General features: G+C 40.4%; 1 long non-coding RNA gene across 1 annotated transcript; it reads left to right on the forward strand.

The window, feature by feature from the left end:
* Positions 1-10,583: 10,583 nt before the first annotated feature.
* On the forward strand, positions 10,584-11,461 carry LOC311039865. The gene is made up of 3 exons (XR_014600207.1): positions 10,584-10,659; positions 10,991-11,194; positions 11,395-11,461. It is a non-coding gene; the product is annotated as an uncharacterized lncRNA (long non-coding RNA).
* The last annotated feature ends 740 nt before the right edge of the window (positions 11,462-12,201 follow it).

The following is a 12,201-nucleotide window of genomic DNA, read 5'->3' on the forward strand; positions in this document are numbered from 1 at the left end:
CTTGTTTTCATTGTACTCTGGTTGCGTTTTTTTGGGGCTTGTTTCTAAAGGGTAGTTGCTTATTTTGGGCTAGTTGTTTCTAATGTGTAGTTGCTTGTTTGGGCTTGTTTCCAAATGTCGTTTAAACAAGTAGTTCTTAAACATGTTCATGTCAAGGACCCCCTAAATTTATATGTATTTGTCCACAGACCCCCATCTGAAAATATTTTGAGCCAGGATTTGTGTTGTTAAAATGTTTAAAAATGTTCCAAAATTACCTCATTTTTCCAAGATATTTTGTTTCCTTTTGAAAGCAAAATAGCCTAAAAAAAGTCACTTCTTTTGGGCTTGTTTTCATAGACGTTGTTCCTTATTTCTCTCACACAACCTGGCAACTCCAGGTGACTCTGGGAGGTGGGAGCGACGCGACGTGTTGTTGGTAAATCTGTGCAACAAGATGTATTAAAGAGCTATTAAAACATAATATCAGACACATAAGTTAGCAAAGGTCCAGTGGGGTTTGTGATGCTGAAAGTTGGCCTTTTATGGTGAAATGAAGTCTTGTTTACTGCAATGTAAATGTAGCTACGCTACTGCTTTCACACGGACAGATAAAAAGATACATGCTAAGCTATGCTACCGTTCAATTTCAATGGAAGCCAGCGACATGAAGATACAAAGCAACATCCGACGTTTGTAGCTGTAGCTCTGCTCTAGCGAATGTTGATACAAACAAAGCTAATTCAAGTTGAGCTGGGTTCAAGGTTGAAGTGGTTAAAGGGTGTTTTGTAATAATCAAAATCTACAAAGTAACTAGATACTATTAAGTCAGTGGTGGAAAGTAACTAAGTGCATTTACTTAAGCACTGAACACTAAAGTACAATACTTTACTTGAGTATTTCCAATTTCCAATACTTGTCTTGTTCTACTTCACTACATCTCAGAGGCAAATGTTGTACTTTTACTCCACTACAATTATTTGACATCTTTAGTTAGTTACTTTGAAGGTTTTGATTATTATTACTTGAGCCCTATACCAGTGGTTCTCAAACCTTTTCGTGCCAAGGACCCCCAAATTGATATGTAGCCGCTGAAAATATGCTGTGCCAGGGACCCCCAGAAGCAAAGATTTGTGTTGCCTTTAAAAATGTACCCTTTAAAAAAAGAAGGATTTAAAGATTTGCACACATTTTCACGATTTTTCTAAAATAGCAGATCTACAAACTCATAGTGCAGTACTTGTTGCTGCACTATGAGCTTGTAGATCTGCTATTTTTGAATAGCCAAAGTATAACATATGGATAAAGGAGTTAAAATGATTGTGATGCTTTAGTAACTAATTTGGCTGGGGACCACCTGGTATCCCCCCTAAGGACCCCTGGGGGTCCCCGGACCCCACTTTGAGAACCAATGCTATATACATTTCGGCCATTTGAAAATAGCCGATCTGTAGATCTGCTGTTTTCAAAAGATTTGTATACATTTGAGAACTTGAAATGGGACATTCTGCATAATGAGTACTTTTACTTTTGGTACTTTAAAAAATGTTGGCCCATAATGACATGTCCAGGGATGCGAGGTTAAAGTGGTTAATGCATGTAGCTACAAGCAACTTGGATGCTATAATGCTGGCAGTTGCAATACCAACTCATCAATATTGCAGCTATATGAAAAGCTTGGGTTATCCTCTCTGTATCTAATCTGTAAAGTTTTTGTTTCATAACAAATCCACTGTTATGTTATGAGCTGCTTTCTGTCAATAAACAAATACAGTTTGTTTTCAATAACGCAACGTCCTCCTGCATTATGTGCAATTTCAAAACAGATGGTATGCAGGACAACATAATCACCTGCACTGATTACATTGACAGAAAGTAGGTCCTGCCATGTCTACGGGGGATTTTTTTTGAAGGAAAGGCTGCAGCATTCAGCAGCTGCTATTATTGTTGTACCTATTTTGAATGTTTTTCTTCCTTTCTTTTTCAAAATTTCAAATTTCAGAAGCACTGGACGTGCAGCTGTTCAGCAGACTGAATCTCCTGAAATGGTAACGTCACTCTCACTGCAGTATGACTTGGTTTACATGTATTATTATTATTGTAATAATAATACAAAAAAAATAACGCACAGTAAGTCAGTGGTTTTCAAACATCTTCATATTCAAAACTCCCAAATTAATATGTATTTGGCTGCAGACCCCCATCTGAAAATACTTTGCCAGGGACCCCCATACTAGATTTGTGTTGTTGAAATGTTTCAAAAAGTCGCCACATTTTCAATTATTTTCAAGATGCTTTTGAAAATAGTCAATCTACAAGCTCACAATGCGATTAGTAACTAAAGTTATTTAGACCGGATCTAAGCACTGAACAGTAAATAGAAACGCCTTTAGAAAACTAGAGCAGATGTACAAGCTCACAACACATCTGCTATTTTCAAACAGCCAAAGTACATAATAGGGCTCAAGTTATTAATACGTTTTGCAATAGTAAACTCTATACAAGTAACTAGTAACTAAAGCTTTCAAATAATTATAGTGGAGTAAACGTATAATATTTGCCTCTGAGATGTAATGGAGTAGGAGTAAAAGTATTAAATGTTGGAAATACTCAAGTGAAAATAAATAGCTCTTTCAGAGAGAGTACCCATTTATCAACTTCAATTTGATAGTGATCCAGTTCCAAATGTGTCATTTCTTTGTGTCATCACTTCCAATTTCACGTATGTATTCTTTATCCTGTATGGGGTTTTCTCCTGATTGGATATCATTGGTATCCGACCTAAAATGCATTGCAACCCCTGGTAGATCGTAAAGCTTGTATTGGGGTCCCTGGTACCAAATACTTTCAGATGGGGGTGTTAAAAGCCTTTTCAGTTGTACAGGGAAGCCACGAGCCATTCATCTGTGTGTTTCAGTGTGAGCAGAGGCCCCTTAGGGGGTTCTTACACGGCCCTGGATATTCATGACTTCAACAGTTTTCTGGTGATAACATTTTGTTGTTTTCCGTCAGGATGGTGATAATATGGCAAGTGAAGAACAACGTGGCAAAAAAAGAAAAATAACATCAAACAAGGGTAAATGCTTTGTTTTATGTATGTATTGATTGATTCATAATCAAGAATTGTCCTCAGATAGCAAATAAAGTATGTACAAACGTCAGCATTGCAAAGTAGTGGACACAATGTAGGAGAAGTGTGAGAATGTAAATTAGATAATAGATGTATTTCAAACCTTTTTGTGTCACTGTAGAACAGCACCAAGAGGAGCACTCTGTCTCTGTTCAAGATGACATGCTGCGCAAACAACTGCAGGATGTTAACATTTCCTATCTGGCTGCCTTGGATGAGGTCGAAAGATTACTGCTGCTCAAACAACAGGTGCTGTAGCCCCCACACTGCTAGGGATGGGAGGGTAATCGTATCATGGAGCTTTTAATTGTCTCCGCCAGGCTGAAGGCGTGGCCGAGACTATGTTTTGCCCCCTGTCCGTGTGTCCGTCCGTCCGGCTTTGGACAGCTAGTCTTCGGCACTGTTAAACCAATTGGCGTGAAACTGTGCATACACACTCCCACATCTGCCTTTTACAGCGCCACCAGGAGGCCAAATTTCTATAGTCATGTGATCAAGACGGATCTGTCAGATTTGTCATAATTCATTGTGATTGGCTAAGATGGGCATCTAAAGTTTGCAGGAGTGGCTCGTTAAAAAAAAAGCCTCAAATCATGAACGATATGTTCGACTGTCGTGAAAGGCAGAGGAAGAAGAAATGCCAACATTCACATTGGCCTATTATAGCACAACCAGGAGACTTTTTGCAACAAAATAAATAAACATATTACTCCTTCACGTTTTGTCCAAACAACACAAATCCGTACACATGTCTATAGTCATGTGATCAAGACGGATCTCTCAGATTTTTTAATATTCGATCCAGATTGTGCAATATCTTCATCAACATTAATCCCTCAACTTCAACAGATTCCACTCACCTCTATAATGACTGAATTCCAAACATTGCTGGCCCACAATAACATACCTGACCTGGCGGAGACCTGTGCTCCGAGGAGCACTTTTTCTAGTTCATCCTGAAATAGTCCTTCGTCATACACTGGACCTGAGCTGGCTCTGTACTTTGTTGGACCACTTTTTGTCTATGCCAAATCTCCTTGCCAACACGTTGTGAGCTTTTAGATCTGCTATTTTTGGCTAATATTCCCCTCCAGAATATTGAAGGTGGGTTGCAAGTGGTTTACAAAAATAGCATTTTTTCTTTCTGTTTTTAGTGGACCAATGAATGTTGCAGTCTGGTAAACAAGCAACGAGAGATCCTGCAATTGCTGCAAGGTAGCAATAATTTTACATATGTTTTAATACTAATGAGCCCTGTATAGTTACTATAACTTTGAAGATATTGTTTGTTTTCCACAATGAAAACAAGTCCCATGGGATTTGTTTGTTATACTTTTAGCATAGCTTGTTGAATTATACTCGCCATACTATTTGCAACGTGTTAATAAAGTATTCAATCAATCAATGAAAAACTTCACAAAACAACTAAATGATATAGCTATGGTATAGTGCTTGGTGTGGAAGGTCATTAGCACTTGTCCAAGCCTTGACTACCATGCAGTCTTATTTAAAGGTAACATTTTTATTTAGATGGCATGTTATTTAGACAGATGAAAGGTTAATTTGTTGACCCGGCATCCTATAGTTTATATAGTTCCAATGTACATATTTATTTTGTGATATTATAATGCTTAGACTGATGCTAGCTGGGTCTTGGTTTACCTATGATCCTAGATTACTCAGGCACTACACTGTCTCTATGCATTTGATGCATTACCTTGTGTTTACCGTGCTTACTGTAAATCATCTGGATTAAGAGTGTACTGAATTGTAAATTGGAAGGTCCCTAAAGACTTTTGCACACCATGCCTGGTTGATTTGTGTGATTTATTCACACATCAGTAATACTTTTTCAAACTTGTGTCCAGTCAATGCGATATTATATTTTATTTTCCTTTTTTTCTCTTTTTTTACCAGTTGTGCACTGATCTAAGCTCATCTGACCCAAAAATACTTAGTAACGTAGTATGAATCGATTTGAAAGTGTCGGTAAAACTATATATTAAGGTTGGGTCTATAGCCTAATGCGTTATAACCACATTTATAATGCATTATCTGCACTAATAAGGCATCAGAACACTTGCATGACAACTTATAACAAGGTTTAAGAAGTATTCTAACTTTAAACAAAACATCTACTGATGCACACACTTGGACACATCATCAATGTTGTTTCCTGGAGTCACTGGGTGTTTCGGGTCTTGCAACAGACACCCTCCTCCAGGCGACCCGACCGAGTTTGATCAGACCCCGGTCTGTGTCCAAGTGGCATGCTACTGCCTCCACTGTCTCTTGAGGGGAGTTGGAGACAGTGCTAATTAGGGGTTAGGGTGGCAGGTGAGATGTTAACAGCAAGTGTTGGCGACACGAGGAGGCTCTAGGCACTGTGGGTTGACTCTGGGCCTGGCTCCTCCTTCGTCTGACCAGAAGTGGGCATTCTTCTGTGTGTTGCGTCGTCATCATTGCTGCTAGGAAAGAACATCTCATTCTGCCTTGATGGATTTTTAAACCCCCCTTGCAGGTTTTACCACCGTTTGGGCTGCCAAACCCACTCCAACCCGGGTTAAAATAATATAATGTATAAGTGTATAATACATTGTATACATAATACATGCAACAGCACATAACTAGGTAACACTTTACTTAAAGGTCGGGTCTGTAATGCATTATAATCACATTTATAATTAACTTATAATGGAATGCTTCATAACACTCATTAAAAATGTTTATAATTATGCAGAACAACTTATAACAAAGACACTTTATAACTAAGTGAAGGTAGTTATAATATGGTGTTCCACTGAGCTTATAATGCATTATAAATATTGTTAGAAGTTGTCATACATGATTTATAAACAGTTATAACAAGTATTATAATGCTTTATAAGTGCATTATTAATTAAGTTAAGTGTTACCAAAGTGTATTTTGTAGATACCATGGAGTGGTGGGTTGTTTTCAGTTAGAAATGAGACCAAATAACTTAACTCTTAAAGGAGACATCCGTTCATTTTCAGTGTTATCTTTAATGTGTTGCTTAGCACTCACCAACATTGAAAGGGTCGTTGCGTTAATCTCATTGAGTCCGTTTCGTTAGTTGCTTATTTCTCTCCCAGTACCTGGCAACTCGTGTTGCCAGGCAGGGAAATAAGCAACTAGCATTAGCTCGTTGTGCATTAGCAGTTAGCTCGTCGGCACTTTCAGCGCCTGTTATGGTATCATGAGACTCCACAATGACTACTAGGAGAACAAAAACAGACTTTGCATTTGTTAAAATAGGCGAATTTGGGCTATCGTCGTGCCTCCATTATGCCGACGGAGGGGGTCGTTAGACGGGACGAAACGGACTCAATGAGATTAACGCAACGACCCTTTCAATGTTGGTGAGTGCTAAGCAACACATTAACACATTGGCTGCCATTGACGCAGATCTGCGTTCATTTGCGCAAAAGCCCGTTGGCTGCCATTGACGCAGATCTGCGTTCTTTCAAAAAAAAAATTTTTTCAAAATAATTTTTTTTTTTTTTTTTTTTTTTTTTTTTTTTTAATTTTTCAAAAAAACCCAAAGACCAAGGAGATATGATTTTCCGAAGAGTTTTGCTCCCAGACACTTCCTTATAACTGAAAACTTAAAAATTATGTATCTCGGCTCCTAAGTGCTTTTTTTTTCTCATTGAAAAAGTCTGGCAGCCAGCTGTAGGTAAAAATTCAAAAAGCTGGCAGCCAATGAGTTAAAGATAACACTGAAAATGAACGGATGTCTCCTTTAATCTGTTAAAATCTATTTGTTCATTTATTTGTTTAGCTCTTGGTTTGCTCCAGCTTTTAATTGGCAGGAATCCGTTAACCCCATTATTCTCTCCATGTCTTGTTCAGACAGGAACACAGATGGAGAGAACAGAGTACCACTGGCTGCAGCTGCCACTGTGTCCCCAAGACCACCTTCCCCCCTGTTATCCAACCTTGCCACTCCCCCCATCTTACAGCCATCACCTACCAGAGCCTCAACGTCTTCCATCACCCTGACTCAACCACTCTCTGTTTCTCTTCCAAGTGTGCAAAGATGTGAGCCATGCACAGATGAACCAGAAAAAAAGAGGCCCAAGTACAGTTGCAACTCAGGTCCGTTTCACTAAGACTAGAGGGTTCAAGTGGTTAATGCTGCAATGTAGGTTTGCTGTAGTGAGGGTCTGTGTGAGGGTGCTGTGATGGCTTTGTCCTTCATATCTGATATATAGAGATGCTTTGGTCAAATGGTAATTTAGTAAAAGTATGCAAGTATGCAGTATGAAGCAGCTCCTTCATATCTTGATGACTAACTCCCTTGCACGCCCAAAACTGTTACTTTTCAAAAATTGGGGAAAAAAAGCTGTGTTCCAAACGGATCCAGTGTAGTTATTATTTAGTCACAAGCTCTTGTTGATACTTTTCATTGGTTCAATCCTACTATAATTCTAGTAACCTGACGGTGGATGGGGTCTTGGGACTCCGATCTAACTGCGCATGCGTCGTTGCCAGGTTTCGCGAGAGAAACAAGCAGCGAGGTCTATGAAAACGAGGCCAAACCAAACGAACCCTATACCACCAACATTGGCCCTACAGCGCTTACAGTACGCCGACATGGCAACACCCAGACCCCGCCCACTCTCTGACTACGTCTACAATTCTTTCTGTGGAAAGTAAACACATGACCAGACGGCCCGGGCCAGGCGAGTAACATGCATACGCCATTCTCCGTGCTGATATATATATATATATATATATACGCCCGTGGGGAGGGGTGACCGCGGGCCGGGGGGGGGGACGCGCGGGGACGTGCGAGGCGGAGAAACCGCGCGACAGGACGTGCATTAACCCCAAATTTGCAACTGGGTAGCGTTAGCAATTAGCATGCTACGGCTAACAGCTACGTTAAACATCTTATCAACAACCTGTATGAACGTTCTTCCAGTCGTTGGCCCTACAGCGCTTACAGTACGCCGACATGGCAACACCGAGACCCCGCCCACTCTGACTGTCTACAATTCCACACGCCGCGGCCGCCATTGAAATCAGCAGCTCGCTCGCTTCACACAGCTCACGCACAGTTACCTCCTAAATGCTGAAATAAGCACACATTTCGAACCAATGTGGTAATATTCTCACACAAACAAGCCCAACTTACATTTCTGTCCATTACAAATGTCACAAGACACGAAGGAGACGAGGCAGCGGCCACGCGGAAGTTGCGGCCTAGCGCAAGCATAAGCCTCGCCTGGGAGTGGGGCCTTTACCCCAACATCGCCGCGCCGCCCGACGGATGTCGGCGCGCTGCCACCCGCGACGTCCCGCGCCATGTAAACAAACTACCGGTTGTTGCTAATACTGTCTAAAGCATGTATGTGAATGCTTATGTCCAATACTGTGTTGCCGTTAGTTGGGTTTAAGGCAACAGCTGCCTATAATGGGCCGTCAGTGTGGAGCTAAGCCACGGGTAGTGTTAGCATGCGGCTAACGTTAATGTTACACAACGCAGCTGTCGTCACTCAAACGGCTACGTTAAACATCTTATCAACAACCTGTATGAACGTTAGTGTGGTCAATGTCATCAATGCTAACTAATTAGCCCGTTGAACAGTGTTATTTTGGGGACTTTGCTGGGTTTCTGTGACACAATATCACGATGTAGCAACTCACAGTGTTATGTCACACGCAATTGAATAGCTTAGCACTTCCGGTCGTTCCTTCACAATAAAGGTTGCAATCAATTGGAAATAGCCGATCTACAAGCTCTCAATGCGTCGCGATGCGTTGTGAAAATAGGGAGATAGGGAGATGGGGAGAGAGAGACAGAGAGAGGGACGGAGAGAATACTCAAATACCTTGAGTAAAAATACTTCAGAGTACTCAACATGAGTAAAAATACTTAAAAGTACTGAAAAGTTGAAAAAAATAGTAAAAATACTTAAAGATTGATGAAAACACTACAAATACCTAAAAGTTGATAAAAACACTACAAATACCTAAAAGTTGATAAAAACAGTAAAAATACTTAAAAATCTGTAAAAAAAACTTTAAAGCTAATAAAGTCATTAAAAACACTTTCACGTAAATACATTGAGTAACAATACTTACTCAACTACTACCACAAATACTCTTTTAGTACCGCCTCTTTTAGTACCGCCTCAATACCAGCTTCAATGCATTACTGAAATTACATTTATATGAAATACATCACAACACCCTCCTATAATATTAAAACAAACAGCCGAAGGGGTCTGCCATGTTCCACAGGGGTGCGCGGGCCCCCAGGGGGTCCGGGGAACACCCAGGAAAATAAAAAAGAAATGTTGAATTTTTTTCTTTTTTCTTTTTCACTTTTGGAATTTTTTGTCCCACGCTTTTGGTACCCCAAAATAGGGGGGCACCACGACGGGGCGCGCGCGGGGGAGAAACCGCGTGACAGGACGTGCATTAACTACTTTCGCCTGCGCCCTTCACCGGGTATGGTCTAGTATTTATAAAACCCATAGGCAGACTTAAATGAAATCAATCAATCAATCAATCAATTTGTAAAAATAGCAGATATATAAGCTCACAACTATTGTTGCTAATTGTGTGTGACACTGTTATATGACAAAGTAAGGCGTTAAATTACAGAAACAAAACAATTAAACATTGCGATACAAGGTTTCTGCCTGACGGCAACAACATAATGAATATGCAGCTCTACAATTAAATAAGATGTGATCTATTTTAACTAGTAAAAATAAAATCAATATGTGGCAGTCAGTTGTAAAACTGTACCGGGCCACAACATATAAATCAGTGTATGGAACTGGGAAACTGTGCAGAGTGAACTGCACCTTCCTTGTCATTGAGGTTGGAGGGACTTTTTTTTGTATGGTGGTAGTTGAAGATATTTGATTCCAGCTTATTGATGTGTGCAAGAATAAACTCCAATTTAAAATAGTCAAGTTCACACTTTAGTGCCTGTCCAAAATTGTTTTAGGAACAACCAACCTAGAATGCAACTACAAATTCTGGACAGTTAAACTATTCCATTGTCATACCTACTTGCTCACCAAACTGGACTCATGTGTCATTTCACTAGGGATGGGTCTGAGCAGCACAACTCAGAGCATGGTGGTGCAATCTACGAGAAAGCGCACCGCCACTGAAGTCACCCAGCAGCACCAAAACCTGCAGCAGCTCTTGTCCATCCTCCGTGCACGAGGATGTCCGTTCCTTGGCCCAGGTAAAAAGAAAGCCCTCAACTCGTTTGAGAACACCCACTCCATGTTTGCTCAGTGTTCTTTGTGTGTGATTTATGAGAAATCAGTGCTTCTGTCGCTCATGATTTTGTTTTGTTTCGTCCGCAGGGGATCTATCCACGCAGGCGATGGTTCTGAAGCTGGTGATTCTGGCTATGGGGGATGGCTCGTTTCTCTCCAGAAACGAGCTGGTTCTTTTTGTGGTCGAGAAGCTGAAGCGGAAGCTAAACTTTCCACAGCCCAAAAAGCAGAACACAGAAAATGTGTTGAGGCTCCTCTTCAGAGCTTCTTGCTTCGAGGTTGGTTTTGTGACTAAGAACAAGCAATAGACATTTTACTAATTTATTTGATATATGTGCCAAACAGTCAGTCACCTGGTATAATTTGTGCAGCAGGGGTCTTACTTGAATGTAGTTACCACTTTGTCTACATAAAAAGTCCTACATATAATCAATTTTTTTGCATATCCAACCCTGAGATGAGCTTAAGCCAAATGATATAGTTCCCCCAATGGAAATTATATATACCTTAGGCAACCATCAAAAAAGTATTAAAATAATAAAATGAAACCATAAAATCTCTCCCAGAAGCAGAAATGTAAGCCTCCTTACTATCTTCCTCGTCGCCTAGGTTGAAGAACGTAATGAAGACTCGTCCCTGAAACTGCAGCTGAAAGAAGAGTTCCGCCGATATAAGGCTTTACAACACAAGCGTGACTGTATAATTGTCCAAATTGCCATGGAGGGGGGGCTGTGCATCAGATCGAAAGAGTGGTCCTTCCTGTTTTATGGAAATAAGGGCCAACAGTCTCGCATGCAGTCTATATTAGATCAGGTATGTGCTGCATGTGTTATTGTGTGAGCGGGCAATGTCTACTCACTCAGATTTCCTGTTTTCTGTGCCCATACAGCATAATGTTTGTGTATTCCTGCGACGTTACAATTTGTTTGGCTGGGTATCATCCGGTTTCATTTGTCTTTGCCTGTGAATCAGAAAACCTCAGCCGTCATTGAATATATCATTCACTTTTACAGTATATGTGTGCCATCACCCCACAGAGGACAGGAGACCCAGCCCCTGGACCCATTGACCACAGTCCTGGTAAAGAATCAGCCACTGTCTTTTTGTGCTGTGGAGCTTACAATGTATTTGCAGACCTGCCGACATGTACACATTCGCCCCGCATTTTCACATCAAAGTACGGCAGTACGACTTGTCCCACTAAAGTTTGCAAAATTAAAAGCTGACGGACGCAACGTCCAACTCTCACTCTCTCTCTCTCTGTCTCCTGCTCTCTCTCGCTCTTACCTCTGCAACACTATGGTAATGTGTATGCAATGCTTTGTGGGCTTGTAGTTTGGCTATTTGCTACGAGCGACCTCATTGTTGTAAAATGATGTATATGAATCAGGCTTGATTAAACATCTCCCGATACACTGTCAAAAAGACTGTACCACCACCAGCACAGGACAAACCAGCTGCAGTAGGTGGATCATCTTCTGTTAATTAGCTACTCACTATTATGTACAATAGCTTGATGTCCATTTATGTAATGGTAATGGTATGATCTTGTATGGTTAAAACTGTGGGTCATTGTATTCCTAATTAATTATTTTTAGACCACTAATGTTGGTAATGACGTCTTCCATCAAGATGTTTTAGGAGTCATATTATTTAGAGCTGTAAATGAACATCAATCCAAATTTAAATGGAATGAAATGAACAGCAGTTTATAGGGAGGATTTTTAGTCTATAGTAGACTAGTCCACAAAATCTCCAACAGTCATGTTAATTTTCTTACAATATAATTGTCAACCTGAGGGATTGACTTTACAGTCTAC

This window comes from Gymnoscopelus microlampas (assembly GCF_963454915.1).
Source record: "Gymnoscopelus microlampas genome assembly, chromosome: 23".
In the NCBI taxonomy this organism is placed as follows: domain Eukaryota; kingdom Metazoa; phylum Chordata; class Actinopteri; order Myctophiformes; family Myctophidae; genus Gymnoscopelus; species Gymnoscopelus microlampas.